The 17,002-nt window shown below is 40.7% G+C and overlaps 1 protein-coding gene across 4 annotated transcripts in view; it reads left to right on the plus strand.

The window, feature by feature from the left end:
- Positions 1–1,859: 1,859 nt before the first annotated feature.
- The window catches only part of LOC132381226 (zinc finger protein 76-like), a 97,303-nt gene continuing 82,160 nt past the window's right edge, over positions 1,860–17,002 (plus strand). Inside the window, exon 1 of one of the 4 annotated variants that reach the window (XM_059950572.1) lies at positions 1,860–2,008. The gene's annotated coding sequence lies outside the window, so the exon portion shown is untranslated. Of the gene's footprint in view, positions 2,009–5,056; positions 5,079–17,002 lie in introns of those variants that run through there. The other 3 variants (XM_059950575.1, XM_059950573.1, XM_059950574.1) reach the window with 3 other exon arrangements.

Raw genomic sequence — 17,002 nt, forward strand, 5'->3', positions numbered from 1 at the left:
GAGAGAGTAAGCAATTTCAAGTTCCTTGGTGCCAATATCTCTGAGGACCTAACCTGGACGCAACATATTGATGCAGCTACAAAGAAGGCAAGGCAGAGGCTATATTTCATTAGGGGTTTGAGGAGATTTGGTTTGCCAACTAAAACACCTGAAAACTTCTACAGATGTACCGGGCAGAGCATTCCGACTGGCTGCATCACCGTCTGGTAAGTGAGAGGAGGGAGGCTACTGCACAAGATCAAATTAAGTCGTAGAAACTTGTAAGATTAGTCAATTCCATCACGGATACTAGTCTGCATAGTATTCAAGGCAGTGTCCATCATTAAGGATCCCACCACCCAGGACGTGCCCTCTTCACATTGTTACTGTTGGGTAGGAGATACAGAAGCCTGAAGGCACACACTCAGCAATTCAAGTACTTCTTCTTTCCCCTCTCTCATCCGATTCCTAAATGGAAATTGAACGAATGAACCCTAACTCACTACTTTTTTTAGTTTGTTTTTTTGCACTACTTATTTTAACTGATTCAATAGACATATATACTTAATGTAATTCAGTTTTTCCTCTATATTTATCATGTATTGTACTGCTGCCATAAAGTTAGCAAATATCCCAACATATGCTGGTGACTCTGACTTTCTATACTAGGGCAAGCGTCCTGTTCTCAAACTGATTAGACCATGTTCTCTGTTCATTCAAATGTCATAAATTCTACATTAATGTTTTAAGACAGTGACAATCCCAACTAAGGATAGTTTATAAATCTGTGACACTGTATGAGAAACTATGGATACTGTGACAATAATATTGCAAAAAAGGTTACACAATTGGCAGCTGATTTTCAGTGTAGTTAAGTGCAATATATTGCAAAATTCAGGACACCATATATTTCTTGGATAACGCAATTAACTTATTGCTGAAGATTTAAAACTTAAGATTCATGCTAAGATCACCATCAAGATTACTAAAATTTAGACTCAGAATCCACATCAGCCACTTTAATTCCGTAAATTTCAGTCCTAATGTTGACCCTGCAATTAAATTTCCCACAACAGTATTTAGCAAAGGAATCAAATGGCTTGAGGAAGAGCAGTGATTATGAAAAGCACTCTGGAAATTCAGGTGCACAAAAACGAATTATTACACGACGGAAATCTGAACACAAAACATGAGGTTGAAAAATTACTCAGCAGGTCAGGCAGAATCTGTGTGGAAAGTTTTGTTTCAATCTTAAACTCCATCGATGTAACCTACCCTGCCGTGGTTTCCCAGCATTTTCTATTCTATGTATCTGTAGTGTTATTATTACTAATGCGAACAGTTACTTTTTAAATGAAATGGGGGGAAAAGCGAAAAGCCACCGGTTAGTAAGACGTCCGACCAGGGAACTACGTTATGATTCTGCCCAGGCCCAGCTGCCAGCAATGCACACCTTCGGAGTTACAGCAGCAGCCTGTTTCTCACTAGGCCGACGTTGTATTTCCACCCGTTCCCGAGTCCGCAAATACGGCATAATTCCTACACAACCGAACATTTCATTCAACATGTTAATTCGCGTTCAGAAGAAAACTTTGTCCTGGACCCTGATTGACATACGTGAACTCAGTTCGGTTACTAATTTATCTATACAGGTTCCGAGGCGATTCGCCGGCTTTGTGACCGGTTAGCAGCCCAGGAGTCTGAATAGGTCAATCTCTTCTCTCGCCAACGCAACTAGTACGAGTTCAAAGTGCTAGGTTAGGGGCACAACCAAAAGGCGGTCGGGACCCCAGGCGCTGAATGTGCCAATCGTTTTGTCCGCCCTGTTGCGCGTGAAGCATTTGGAACGCGACTAGACGCCGGGGCGGGGCAGCCGGTGTCAGCCCGGGACTCTGAATTAACGCATCACCAGGCTTTGCCGCGGTGTGGATGACAGCGGTCGATGCTTGTTCGGGGGCCGGCGATTCCCGCCACAGCGCTTCCTGCCCTGGTGCATGGCGGTCGCACGGAGGAATTGTTGGAAAAAAAGGTTAGTAAAAATTTTTCCCAGTCTGCGTTGCAGCAGCCGCTGGCTCGGAGAGGCGAAGGGATGGAAGGCGGGCGAGACGCGGCCGGCCCAGGCAGCCCCACCTCCCGCCGCCCTTCCCCGGCTGACTCGGGCCTACCTCAGGCCAGTCCACGCGGCTCTCCCCGCTGCCCTGCGCTAATGGATCAAATCTTGTGGGAGAAACTCCCACTCCCCCCCACCCGTTGTGAGTAATGTCAAACCCCGCGTCGTTGGGCCGATGGCGACGGCGATACAGGCCAGGTCGGACAGTGGCGGCAGGCGAGTGTGCCGGTGACTGACCCGGCACGTCGGTACGAGGGGAGCACACGGCACTGTCGGGGATACACTGCAGGCCGCTCAGTAGCTACGGAGAGGGAGCAAGCACCTTCGTGTGTGCAGGGTGCAGCCTGCGCCTGAGGTGGCAAGGGAATGGGTGCTCATAAACCATTTTACCGATTGCTGCCTTCAGACAATTGCTTTTAGTTTTCAATTTTCTGAACACCAAGTGTTGACTCAGCTTTGCTCTTCTCTATCACCAGTTACTAGGAGTTAACGAGGTTGGGGTGTCTTTCATATTAGAAATGCATGAGGTTGGTCATCTAATGAGTCTTATAATACGCTTATTTGTACTAATCCAGTTCTTGCTTGGGCATGCTTTATTTCCCCATTTCTAGCTTCAAATTTTCAGCTTTGTCTAAAGTGATGTAAATTTCTTGCAATGCTGTGCAAAATTAAAAATTGAAAGTGCATTCTAACCAATGTGCCAATGCAAATTTACAATAAAGTTCAAATACCTATACATTTTTGTGTAGTCTTCTATAGATTTTAATATTGGCACTTCTATTTGTGACCTGATTATCCTGTGAATAATATTTGGCATTTATTAGTTGTGTTTTTTACTAAGTTAGTTGATAATTATATTTAAAAATTGTAATATTTTTACTTGTATTCCTGCATCTTTTGATTCTTATAGATGGTAGAAACTGGAGTATTTAGTATTCAAAGTCTGATTAGGTCTTTTCACCAATTTAAACATCAAAGTAAATATTAGAATCTTTGTTCAATGAATCTTTCAATACAGATTTTCTAAGGAATTTTTTCAGATTAAGGATGCAATGCAAAATTACTGCAGGAATGGGTAGCATTAATCGTGCCATCTTTAGCACATCAAAGCACCAAGGCTTTTGTAACCAGATATTTTTTCTGGTTCGTCAGGAGGTAGCTCAGTAGTTTTGTAGCACAATGATCGGGGTTTGATTCCTGTTGCTGTCTGTGAGGAGTTTGTACATTCTCCCTGACACTCACTGCATGGGTATCCTCCCACATTCCAAAAACCTAGGGATTAGTAAGCTGTGGCCATGCCATATTGGTAGGGAAAGCATGCCGACACTTGTGGGCAGCCCCTAGCACTTCCTGGGATTGTATTGATTGTCGATGCAGGCAGTGTGTTTATGTTTCGATGTACATGGTACCAATAAAACTAATTTTTAAAAACTCTAATTTTTAGGGAGCAATGTACACTGATTTTGGTAGGTGAAGTGCAGTATATTAAAGTTGGTCATTTGCATGTATTGTTCGTAGGTATTTACCTTTTAACTTTTTAGAGTGATAATAAGGGTTAAATGGGATTTAAGAAAAATTGTACTTTAAAGTCTGCATTGGGGCCAATAGTTAATTGTATTTACATATAGCCTACAATGTTGAGTAAAGATAAGAATAAATATGGTGCAGGAAGCGAGTATATTTTGTTCATGTTTTACCTGTAGGAATTAACATTGGATGGTAAATGGAGGAACTAGGATGGTGGTGAATGTTGGTAGTTCGGGTTGAGGCATGTGATGTTGCAGTGTGTGCCGAGCTTGGCAATTAGCATCAAGTGTTTGGTCGCCAGTGCGCAGTTGGTGTTTCTTTCTGGGAGAGCTCATGTTTGCCTTGTCCGTTGTCTTTAATGGTACCTTGGTTCTTGAGACAAGCTTTCTTAAAGTTGCTGTTAGTTTGTGTGCAATTGTGATGTTTGAGCTGTCATTTCTTGATGCAAGGTCATGCATTTCATTGCATGTTGAGTTGGGTCTGCGCGACCTTAAAAACAATCAACAAAATCAATGTGTACAGGATCACCTATGGATATTGCAATAAGACTTACGTAGGCCAGACAGGATGTAATCTCTCAACTTGTTTATGGGAACACAAACTGGCAGTAAAGAGATATGGTCCATTGTCACTGATCTCTACTTTAAGACCAGGAAGTATGTTACTTGAACTGGGACAATGCAGAAGTTCTGGTGCAGGCAAGCATGGGAATTCTTAGAGTTGTGGTTCTCTTCTGATAACTCTGTAAACAAACATAACAAAATTGGCATCATCTATGAACCCCTTAAGAGCCAAAGAAACATGAGCCAATAGAACTCGGAGGGCAACTGAAGGAGTAGCCAATCAGGACTGAGGCAAGCGAACGGGGTGCTATATAAACACGAGCACTCCCAGATAGAAACACCAGCAACTGCACACTGAGGATGTCACGTCTCCAAGCTTGGTGAACACTGCAACATCATAAGAGGAGCTACTGGAAGTAATTTAAGCTGTGGCTGAATTACAAGACTTTTTGAAATTGGGGAGAGATCAGATGACAGGATCTAGGGGCATGTTGAGAGATTAGCAAATAAGCTTAAAGCAGAAGGCCAAGTGGACATCTGGAGAAGGTTGCAACAGTATGGAAGGTAGTGTAAATGATTGCAGATTCAAAGTCATTGAATTGCAGCAGGCCAGTGTAATTGATAATTTGTAAGCAGGTTAATAAAGAACAAAAGTGGTACAATGGATTGTCATGTAGGAGTTAGCATAACTGGAGCTAAATGAGCCAGTTAGCGGGGGACAGAAGTACTGAGGTTATAAATGAGATTTTCTGTGGGACGGATGAAAGACAGTTAAATTCGTATTAGATAGTCTTGATTATGGATTACAAATTGGAAATCAACAAAATGTGTCATGGTACATTGAACAGGACTAGGGTTGAACTGAGGAAAATAAGTGCATAGAAAACTTCAAATACACAGTGAGTAAAACTTTAAGGCTAACAAGATCTTGAATTATTAACAATACAAGAAGAGTTAATTTATTACAAGATACTGGTTGCTGGTGCTGAAACTATTATAAGCAGTTCAAAGTTACACTAGCTAAATGTAGGTAGGTCATGGCAAACTTTTGTTGCATTTTACATTTGTCCACATAAATTTTCTATCTTAACGCCACGGGGCATCAAGAGTTCAATTCTGACACAACCTCTGAGGAGTCTATACATCCACCCTGTGGAGTGTGTGGGTTTTCTCCAGGTGCTGTGGTTTCTTCCCACAGTCCAAATATGTACAGGTTAGTAGGTTAATTGGTCATAGTAAATTGTCCTGTGATTAGGCTGTGTGAAATTGGGGGTTGCTGGTTGGTGCAGCTGGATGGGTTATTTCCAGTCTGTATCTCAATAAAAAAGTGAATAGGCTTTCATTGGCAGACAACAAACTGACTGGAGGAAGTTTTGCAGCTTTAAGTAACTAGTTGCAGAATTAAATGCTAAATTCCAGGTGGTTGTTTGTGTCATTCAAGGATGATGAGCAAAACGGAGCAATGGAATAATTAAAGGCAAGAGAAGAGTAATCTTCCCTGTCCAAGCAAACTGATGTTCCAAGCAATAGATGGATTCTTGACCGAACAGACAAAGCCTTGCTCCTCGTTTCGGTGCCATTCTTGGGTCTTTAGAAAAACTATCGTACATGAGTCCATTTAATACATATACTGGCTAAAAATAAATATTCATCTAAACTCGGTTTTAGAACCATTGTCTTGCATTAATAGCACATCAAATGCTCAAATATAAATCGAAAAATAGGAAATTGGGAAATCAAACAGTCCCCACGGGAGAAAAATTAACAATTCAGTTTGGGTGAATATGATACTCTCCATTGCACTTCTACTCAATAGTCAAGGGGATTTTAACATCTTTTCCTGTCAATGCACGAATTAAAATACAGAATGATCTGTTGAATGCAAAAGCTGGTAGGATGGAAGATGTGGTCCAGGGAATCTCAATGTCTTCATTCTATCCCAGAGATGAGAGCAGAAATGGTGAGATGCAGTGAAGAGCTTTTAGTGCAGTTCTGAACTGAAAGTGTCGGGCAATCTAAAAGGGATGGCTGTGGTGCCATCCCTTTTTCCATAGCATCTGGGCGGGTTATTACCAGGAATAACTTTGGGAAATGCTTGGGTAAAAGGTGTATATGACCAGGTGGTCATGTGGAATGTGGCCATGGATAGGCATTCAAAAGACTGGGATGCTGCAGCTTCACTAAGTGGACTCTACTGTTAACCGGCATATTCACTGCTGTGGTCACAAGCCAGTATTATTTGGGATTGACAAGAGAATGAATTTTCCACTTTTTGGTCACAATATGCATGAATAGTTTAGTGTGATTCCATCAAGGCTGCAACACCTTTCTGAGTAATTCCTGAGGCAGGTCCTGCAAATTCTCAGATAAACATTTAATTCAGATATGACGAAGAAGCTGTCAATGATTGCCCAGTTGTGCAAGAAGGACGTCAATTCAGGGAACTGAGCTCAATTGTCAGCAAAAAAACCTTGATGCCTTTTGGCCAAAATGAGTTGTATGTTAGAACAAAAGATACTAGTGAAGGTTTGATACCTGAAAATAACAGTTTGATAATGACGGTTATCTTTTTCTTTGAAGCTAGATTTTAGAATGTTAAAGATCTTGCAGTGCAGTGTTATTTTCTGTAATTGTATTGTAGCTATAATATAGCACAGGAAGAACTGGGCCTTTGTTCACAACATTAAGATCCACATCTAAGCTGGACACATTTGCCTGTATTTTACTTGTATACAACTAAATCTTTCATGTCTGTGTACCTGTCCGAGTTAAATAATGTTACAGTAACTGCCTTAACCACTTCCTCTGGCAACTTGTTCCAGCTCTGCACCACCACCTAGGTGAAAAGTTGTCCTTCAAACCCTTTTTAAATCTTGCCCCCTCTAACGTAAACATATGCCCTCTAGTTTTTGATTCCCTTTCTTGAGGGAAAAGACCGCTCAAAATACACAGTGTGTTCTGATTAATTTGGACCAGTATATATTGCCCCAATTGAGTGGCTGTCCCAATTAGCCAAAGTTTCATGGAAATGGTTAAAGTATTTTTTAACTGAGTAACAAATTATCTATTAAATGAAATGTAGAACAAATTTTAGCAATATCAGTACTACTACAGGACTATAAAACTATTAATTCCTAATAATTATCGATGGAAGAATTAATCCAGTGTACGCTGCCATGAACTGTAAATGAACAAATTCAGCACAGACACCTAGTGCAGATAATGAACTGCTTTCGATGATTGCATCCTCTGAATCTTCATTGTAACATTCAGGATGATTGTTGATACCTTCAAATTTTTTTCTGAAGTTCTTAATTTGTTGAAGTAGTGAAATCATTTCATTTTCATTCATGAGCAAGTCTTGCATCTCCAAGCCTGAATGCTTGAAACTGCAATGAGCAAAACAGTTCTGAATTGTCTTAATGCTTGTTTCTCGCCAATTATCAATGACAAAAATCGCTGCATTTTGAAAATGTGCAACTGATACTATTTAAAAGCTGACCAACACACATAAAATGCTGGAGGAACTCAGCAAGCCAGGCAGCATCTATGGAAATCTTTCAAAGCTGTTTGCTCTAAGCAGGGTGTAGTGTCTAATGACCATGCAAATGCACATGACTAATGTTAATTAGAAACTTTGATAAATCTCCTGTTCCAATTAAGTGGCATAGTGTTCCAAGTAAATGAAGTGAATCCTGACTGTTCTTGACTAATTTTTGTTGCTAAGGGTTGTCCCAAATAAGCGGCCTCCCCAATTAACTAGAGTCCACTGTAAATACCTTGAGCACTTGATAAATTTTGTAATATATAGTTCTGAAATGTTTAAGTTCCATTTAACTTAAATTGAAGAAATACGTTTTAAAAGCTCAAATAGATTTCAGCCATATTGAATCAGGCTGACATTACCCTTGCTAGTTTTTCATTTCAAGTATTTAATTCAAAATGTATTTCTAATTTTTGTGATATGTTAACATCTATAGAATAAGGTTAAATTGAGTTTTATCAGATTTTGTGCAGTAGAGTTCATAATTTATCAGATTCAGTGACAAGACTAGTATTAATGAAGTTTTTTTTTCAACTAATTGGGTGGCAGAACCATGAAAACCTTTCTGCTGTTGTTTTCCACTCCGTTCAAGTCAGGGGAAAAAGATACAGTAATTTTATCCCTAAACATGATTGCTTATAAGGGCAGCATAGTGATGAAAATCTTCCTTTTAAGTTGAGTAGAATAAAACATTTGTTTTTCCAAAACTGTTGCTTGTTTTCTTTCTGTTAGCATTCAAAGGATCCTAATTACAATCCAACTAAATTTATATTTGTACTTAAAATTTTTAATGAGAAAAACTATCTCAAAGAAGTTTTAACAGATCATGTAATTTCAGTTGCAGAGTACATATAAATTGTGCAAAGTATATGGTCTCTTAACAAAATATTGCTCAGAATATCCACCATTTTTACTTTGGGTACAGTACTCTACGGTTGCCACTTTGAATATGTATAATGATTGATAACAGAAAAAAACTGATCATTTCCAAAATGTGGAAGTTAAGAAATTTCATTAATGACAATGACAACCGGTTTCTACACAGCGACCCAGACAGACAGACATACTTTATTGATCCTGAGGGAAATTGGGTTTTGTTACAGCCGCACCAACCAAGAATAGTGTAGAAATATAGCAATATAAAACCATAAATAATAATAAGTTAGTCATGCCAAGTGGAAATAAGTCCAGGACCAGCCTATTGGCTCAGGGTGTCTGACACTCCACGGGAGGGAGGAGTCGTAAAGTTTGATGACCACAGGTAGGAATGACTTCCTATGATGCTCAGTATTACATCTCGGTGGAATGAGTCTCTGGCTGAATGTACTCCTGTGCCTAACGAGTACATTATGGAGTGGATGGGTGACATTGTCCAAGATGGCATGCAACTTGGACAGCATCCTCTTTTCAAACACCACTGTCAGAGAGTCCAGTTCCACCCCCACAACATAACTGGCCTTACGAATCAGTTTGTTGATTCTGTTGGTGTCTGCTACACTCAACCTGCTGCCCCAGCACACAACAGCAAACGTGGTAGCACTGGCCACCACAGACTCATAGAACATCCTCAGCATCGTCCGGCAGATGTTAAAGGACCTCAGTCTCCTCAGGAAATAGAGACGGCTCTGACCCTTCTTGTAGACAGCCTCGGTGTTCTTTGACCAGTCCAGTTTATTGTCAATTCATATCCCCAGGTATTTGTAACCCTCCACCATGTCCACACTGACCCCTTGAATGGAAACGGGTCACCGGTGCCTTAGCCCTCCTCAGGTCCACCACCAGCTCCTTAGTCTTTTTCACATTAAGCTGCAGATGATTCTGCTTGCAACATGTGACAAAGTTTCCCACCGTAACCCTGTACTCGGCCTCATCTCCCTTGCTGATGCATCCAACTATGGCAGAGTCATCAGAAAACTTCTGAAGATGGCAAGACTGTGTGTTGTAGTTGAAGTCCAAGGTGTAGATGGTGAAGAGAAGGGGAGACAGGACAGTCCCCGGTGGAGCCCCAGTGCTGTTGACCACTCTGTCTGACACAGTGTTGCAAGCGCACGTACTGTGGTCTGCCAGTCAGGTAATCAATAATCCATGACACCAGGGAAGCATCCACCTGCATCACTGTCAGCTTCTCACCCAGCAGAGCAGGGTGGATGGTGTTGAACACACTGGAGAAGTCAAAAAACATGACCCTCACAGTGCTCGCCGGTTTGTCCAGGTGGGTGTAGACACGGTTCAGCAGGTAGACGATGGCATCAACTCTTAGTTGGGGCTGATAGGCGAACTGGAGGGGGTCTAAGTGTGGCCTAACCTTAGGCCGGAGCTGCTCTAGAACAAGTCTCTGCAGGGTCTTCATGATGTGGGAGGTCAATGCTACCGATCTGTAGTCATTGGAGCCACTGGGGCGCGGCGTCTTCGGTACAGGAACGAGGCAAGACGTCTTCCACAGCACAGGAACCCTCTGGAGACTCAGGCTCAGGTTGAAGACATGGTGAAGCATCATAGGATTACCCTTTTGGTATTGGAATACAGCTGCCACAATTAGTACTAGAGAAAATATATTTTTCATATTTTATGTAAATCTAACCAGGGTTCTTTGTTATCGTAAACTTCATTTACCTGATAACCTTTTTAATATCTGTACAGTTAGAATAATTAAGCCACTGTTTATTCCCTAGAGAAAGTTTCTTTGGGAATAAAGTATTCATACACTTATTTCTTATAGCAAGGGTTGATTTTCTCAATGGATAAAAGGCAGCACAAGCCATCATATTGAATATGTAGCAATCTTTATATGAAACCCTATTTCCTGTTGGAGTTGAGACCTCCCGTCCCATGATCCTTCCCCTGCTCCAGCTCTGTATCACTTTTGCCAATCACCTTTCCAACTCTTAGCTTCATCCCACCCCCTCCGGTCTTCTCCTATCATTTCAAGTTTCCCCCTCTCCTCATTACTTTCAAATCTCTTACTCTCTTTCCTTTCAGTTAGTCCTGACGAAGGGTCTTGGCTGGAAATGTCGACAGTGCTGCTCCTTATAGATGTTGCCTGGCCTGCTGTGTTCCATCAGCATTTTGTGTCTGTTGTTTGAATTTCCAGCATCTGCAGATTTCCTCGTGTTTCCTGTCGGGGACCAGTTTTACTGCATATTTTAACAACTGATGTGCATTGATTCAATAATGCATTTTTTCCGGATTTCAGGATGATTAAAAACAATGTAATTCCCAATAGACTGCCATGCTATAGGCATGGAAATAATTGGCAAATTTTCATATGCCCCTAGGATCAGGAAATTAGGAAATACATTAGTCTCCTTCCCAGTTAGAAGTGATGTCATATCAGATGCACAGAACCATTCAAAAGAGATGAAATAATTACCTTGAGCCACAGGCAAGTCAGTTTCTAATTTGATTTCATCTGTAGCACAGTGCTATGGTACTAATTTTGTTACTTTTGCTGCTTAACAAATATGCAAAACATATTCAGTGGCTGGTTAAAATATTGTGCAAACTTTGAAGTGGAGATCATAGTTCTTTTAAGTGAATATTTGAATTGTTTTCTGCAATAAATAAACATGATTAGAAAAGATGCATTGTGGAAAGCACCATTGTAATCCAAGAGGGCTAAATGGCTAGTTCCAACTAGCCAACGTGAAAAGACAATAGATGGGGAAACTCACTAACTAATAGAAAACTTACTAAATTTCTTCCCAGTACCCGAAACTATTCTAGTTACAATGTGCATGCTTCACCTGGGCAGCCAGGCAGTTAGTTACTTTGATCCTGTTGCAGTTGAAGTATCAGTAAAGTAATTCTGGCAGTATAGAATCTTACTGCAAATTACATAGAAGTGTGTTGGATATACAGCACAGTAAAAATGTTTGGCTAAATGAGACTTCATCATTATTCCTATTCCCCCGCTTCATCTAACACTGTTTAGTCTTAGTTTAGTGTTACATAACTTTTATAAGATGTCAAGGACACTTGCCTTGAATGCTCTAATGTGGTAATAAATTCTCCAGTTTGATAACAGGAAAAGGTTCTTATTGGCTTTATGTGACTGCTCTATAATTACAATGACTTGTTTGGACTCCATTCAAGTGAAAACTTCTCTTAATTTAGCCTCTCAATGCCATTTATAAATTTGTATGTTGTCGATGTAGCCAATTTAACCCTCTCTGGATAAAAATAAATTTACAGCCCAACAGTATTTCCTGCTGTAAATTTTTTTTTGTGTTTTTACCTGTACCTCAATATCCTTTTCATTACCAGAATAAAACTGTTCAGTTGATCAATATTGTCTAATCAAAATCTTTTACATGATTCTTTTAAAGTGTGCCCTCTCACAGTAGACTTGTAATGAGTTGGCTATTACTGTAGCTCAACAATGCATGGGAATAGCAATGAAAGGTTCACTTCCAGTAAATAAACACGTCAAGGGTAAATATGATTCTGGTAAACACAAAGAAGTTTGAATATTCCTTCTAAGGGAAAATAAAGCCAATTACTTGTTTGAATATTAGCACCCACAGAAATTTATTGTTTGCTGTGAAATAATAATATAACTCACATCAGTATGGTATAAAGTTAGATTGAAATTATAGATAGATACTTTATTGATCCCAAAGGAAATTACAGTACCACAATAGCATTATAAGTACACATACAAAAAGTAAGTTACCTCAAACAGTCTAACAGTGGGGGGGGGGGGGTCATCACTTTGCTAGCTATAAGTTGACTCATAGAGTTTAGTAGCTGAGGGTAAGAATGACCTCATATAGTGCTCTTCGAAGCAGCGCAGTTGTCTTAGTCTATAGCTATAAGTGCTCATCTGTTCAGCCAAGGGGGCATGCAGAGGGTGAGAAACATCATCCAGAATTGTTAGGATTTTCATAGGGTCCTTTGTTCTACCACAGCCTCCAGTGTGTCCAGTTTGACTCCTATAACAGAGCCAGCCTTTCTAATCAGTTTATTGAGCCTGTTGGCATCACCTGTGTTGATGCCATTGCCCCAGCACACCACCGCATAGAAGCTTGTACAGGTGAGAACAGAGTGGTAGAACATGTGAAGGAGAGGTCTCCATACTTCAAAGGACCTCAGTCTCCTCAGGAAGCAGAGGTGACTCTGGCCTTTCTCGTACATAGCCTCTGTGTTGGTGCTGCACTCAAGTCTGTCATCCAGGTGCATCCCCAGGTACTTGGAGGTCCTCCCCACATCTTCACCATCAATAGTAACAGGGAGCAGTGCAGACTTAGTCCTGACAAAAGTACATTAACAAAAAATTTTAAACTATGACGAGCACAATAATGCTATATAGTACAGAATAAAGAAAATGCCCATCGTATACAATGGCATTCAAAAGTTTGGGCACCCCTGGTCAAAATTTCTGTTACTGTGAATAGTTAAGTGAGTAGAAGATAAAGTCATAAAGATAAAGATGAAATATTCTTTTCAACATTTTAAGCAAGATTAGTGTTTTGTACAATTTTAGAGTGAGATAAAGGAAAGGAGCACCATGCAGAGGTTTGGGCACCCCAAGAGATTTGAGCTCTCAAATAACTTTTACCATGGTCTCAGACCTTAATTAGCTTGTTCGGACTATGGCTTGTTCACAGTTGTTGTTAGGAAAGGTCAGGTGATGCAAATTTCAAAGCTTTATAAATACCCTGACTCCTCAAACCTTGTCCCAACAATCAGCAGCCATGGGCTCCTCTAAGCAGCTGTCTAACACTCTGAAAATTAAAATAAATGATGCCACAAGGCAGGAGAAGGCTATAAGAAGATAGCAAAGCGTTTTCAGGTAGCCGTTTCCTCAGTTCATAATGTAATTAAGAAATGGCAGTTAACAGGAACGGTGGAGGTCAAGTTGATGTCTGGAAGACAAGGAAACTTTCTGAGAGAACTGCTCGTAGGATTGCTAGAAAGACAGATCAAAACCCCTGTTTGACTGCAAAAGACCTTCAGGAAGATTTAGCAGACTCTGGAGTGGTGGTGCACTGTTCTACTGTGCAACGACACCTGCACAAATATGACCTTCATGGAAGAGTCATCAGAAGAAAACCTTTCCTGCATCCTCACTGCAAAATTCAGCATCAGAAGTTTGCAAAGGAACATCTAAACTAGCCTGATGCGTTTTGGAAACAAGTCCTGTGGACTGATGAAGTTAAAATAGAACCTTTTGGCCGCAATGAGCAAAGGTATGTTTGGAGAAAAAAGGGTGCAGAATTTCATGAAAAGAACACCTCTCCAACTGTTAAACATGGGGGTGGATCGATCATGCTTTGGGCTTGTGTTGCAGGCAGTGGCACGGAGAACATTTCACTGGTAGAGGGAAGAATGAATTCAATTAAATACCAGCAAATTCTGGAAGCAAATGTCACACCATCTGTAAAAAAAACCTGAAGATGAAAAGAGGATGGCTTCTACAACAGGATAATGATCCTAAACACACCTCAAAATCCACAATGGACTACCTGAAGAGGCACAGGCTTAAGGTTTTGCCATGGTCCTCACAGTTCACCGACCTAAACATCATCGAAAATTTGTGGGTAGACCTCAAAAGAGCAGTGCATGTAAGACGGCCCAAGAATCTCACAGAACTAAAAGCCTTTTGCAAGGAAGAATGGGTGAAAATTCCCCCAAACAAGAATTGAAAGACTCTGAGCTGGCTACAGAAAGTGTTTACAAGCTGTGATACTTGCCAAAGGGGATTTTACTAAGTAATAACCATGCAGGGTGCCCAAACTTTTGTATGCCACTGTATGTAAATATTAGTCTATATTGTGCATGTAATGTTGGAGTTCATTGTTGTGTAATTAATTCAGTTTACTTCACTGTGCTTTCTTATGGAATGAAAAGGTTTTGTACCGAAGGAAACAACAAATATTTTTGGAATTTCCAAGGGAAAAACAGTCCAACTTTCTTCAACGTCATGTTCTGACAGGTTAACTAAAAGCTATCTGCACATTTTCCATGAGACATTCCGTGAAGATTTTCCAACAGAAGTATCTGTCCTTCCAAATGGGTTCTTCAATCCCATTCTTTCTCCAAAAACAAAACATTAACACAAAATCCGCTTTGGCTAATTCAATATGCCTAACTTATCAATTACATCTTTTATTTTAAACAGCAAAAATGAAATGCTCAATTATATAATGTAATTAAAGAAACTTTCTTTACATTTTCAGAAAACAAAATATGTAACAGCATAACTATCAATAAACTATCATGGTCTTAAACCAGGGTGTTGCATTCTCTCCCACAAAAATAGGCATGTCCTCGTGACTTTGTAAACCTGTGACACTTATCAAACATTATTAATAACAGTACACATACTCAGTAACAATAACAGTTTTGTTCATATGTCTGTGGAGGTTCTCTGTCATCCAGGTCATTATATATCAAGCAGTAGTAAATCAAGGCAACTGGACTTGCTGCGTTGTCTAGAAGATGTTTTGCCACTCATCCGAGAGGTTATTGATCAGTACCCACATCTGTGCAGTTCTCAATGTAATGATAATGTATATCGGTGAGTCAAAACACCCACTTCACAAATGGATGGCCCAACGTAGGAGGGCTAACACAGGTCAAGATTCAGTTGTATATCAACACCTAAAGGACAAAGAACACTCCTTTGATAATAATGTGCACATTTTGGACAGGGAGGACTGGTGGTTTGAAAGAGGAGTTAAAAATGCCATCTTTGTCAAACTGTCCCTGGCCAGAGGGGTGGGCTACTAAAACACCTATCAGTAATTTACAAAGCAATCCTAACATCTGTACCTTGGCATCTCCACAACAGTTTACACCTCCATTCACGCAAAGATAAGAATCAGAATCATTATCACTGGTATGTGTGAGATTTGGTAACTAAGCAGCAGTTCAATACAATAAATAATCTAGCACAGAGAGAGAAAAAAACAGAATAAATAAACAAGTAAATCAATTACATATATTGAATAGATATTTTAAAATGTGCAAAAACAGAAATACTGTATTAAAAAAAGTGAGGTAGCATCCAAAGCTTCAATGTCCATTTAGGAATCTGATGACAGAGGGGAAGAAGCTGTTCCTGAATCGCTGAGTGTGTGCCTTCAGGCTTCTGTATCTCCTACCTGATGGTAACAGTGAGAAGAGGGCGTGCCCTGGGTGCTGGAGGACCTTAATAATGGACACTGCTTTACTGAGACACCACTCCCTGAAGATGTCCTGGGTACTTTGTAGGCTAGTGCCCAAGATGGAGCTGACTAGATTTACAACCTTCTGCAGCTTCTTTCGGTCCATGTGCAGTAGCCCCCCCCCCCCCCATACCAGAAAGTGATGCAGCCTGTCAGAATGCTCTCCACAGTACAACTATAGAAGTTATTGACTGTGTTTGTTGACACACCAAATCTCCTCAAACTCCTAATAAAGTATAGCCGCTGCCTTGCCTTCTTTATGACTACATCAATATGTTGGGACCAAGTTAGATCATCAGAGATCTTGACACCCAAGAACCTGAAGCTGCTCACTCTCTCCCCTTCTGATCCCTCTATGACGATTGGTATGTGTTCCTTCATCTTCCCTCCTGAAGTCCACAATCAGCTCTTTCATCTTACTGATGTTGAGTGCCAGGTTGTTGCTGCAGCACCACTCCACTAGTTGGCATATATCACTCCTGTACGCCCTCTCATCAGCTCCTGAGATTCTACCAACAATGGTTGTGCCATCAGGAAATTTGTAGATGGTATTTAAGCTATGCTTAGCCACACAGTCAAGTGTATATAGAGAGTAGAGCAGTGGGCTAAGCACACACCCCATGGTATTCCACACCTGTGAAGTCTGATCACCTAGCTGTACTTCTGTTCCCTGAGTACAGGCAGAGACTGAAGACTGCAGTGCGAGCAGTGAGGACCAAGAAGGTTTGGATAAGAGAAGCACAGGAGCGCCTACATGATTGCTTTGACTGGACTGTACTCAGGGATTCATCTTTGAATTTGGATGTGTATGTTGCAGTTAATTAAAACCTGTGTGGATGAGTGTGTGCCTACAAAGATTTACTGTGCATTCCCAAACCAAAAGCCGTGGATGAACTAGGAGGTATGCCATCAGCTGAAGGCTAAATCTGTGGTGTTCAAGTCTGGCAACCTAGGCCTGTACCAGAAAACCAGGTATGATTTGCGGAGGGCTACTTCAAGGGTGAAGAGACAATTTCGAATGAGGTTGGAGGTGATATCAGATGCACGTCAACTCTGGCAGGGTCTGCAAGACATTATTTCCTACAAAGGAAAACCCAATAGCATGAATGGC

Source organism: Hypanus sabinus, chromosome 25 (genome assembly GCF_030144855.1).
Source record: "Hypanus sabinus isolate sHypSab1 chromosome 25, sHypSab1.hap1, whole genome shotgun sequence".
Taxonomy (NCBI): Eukaryota; Metazoa; Chordata; class Chondrichthyes; order Myliobatiformes; family Dasyatidae; genus Hypanus; species Hypanus sabinus.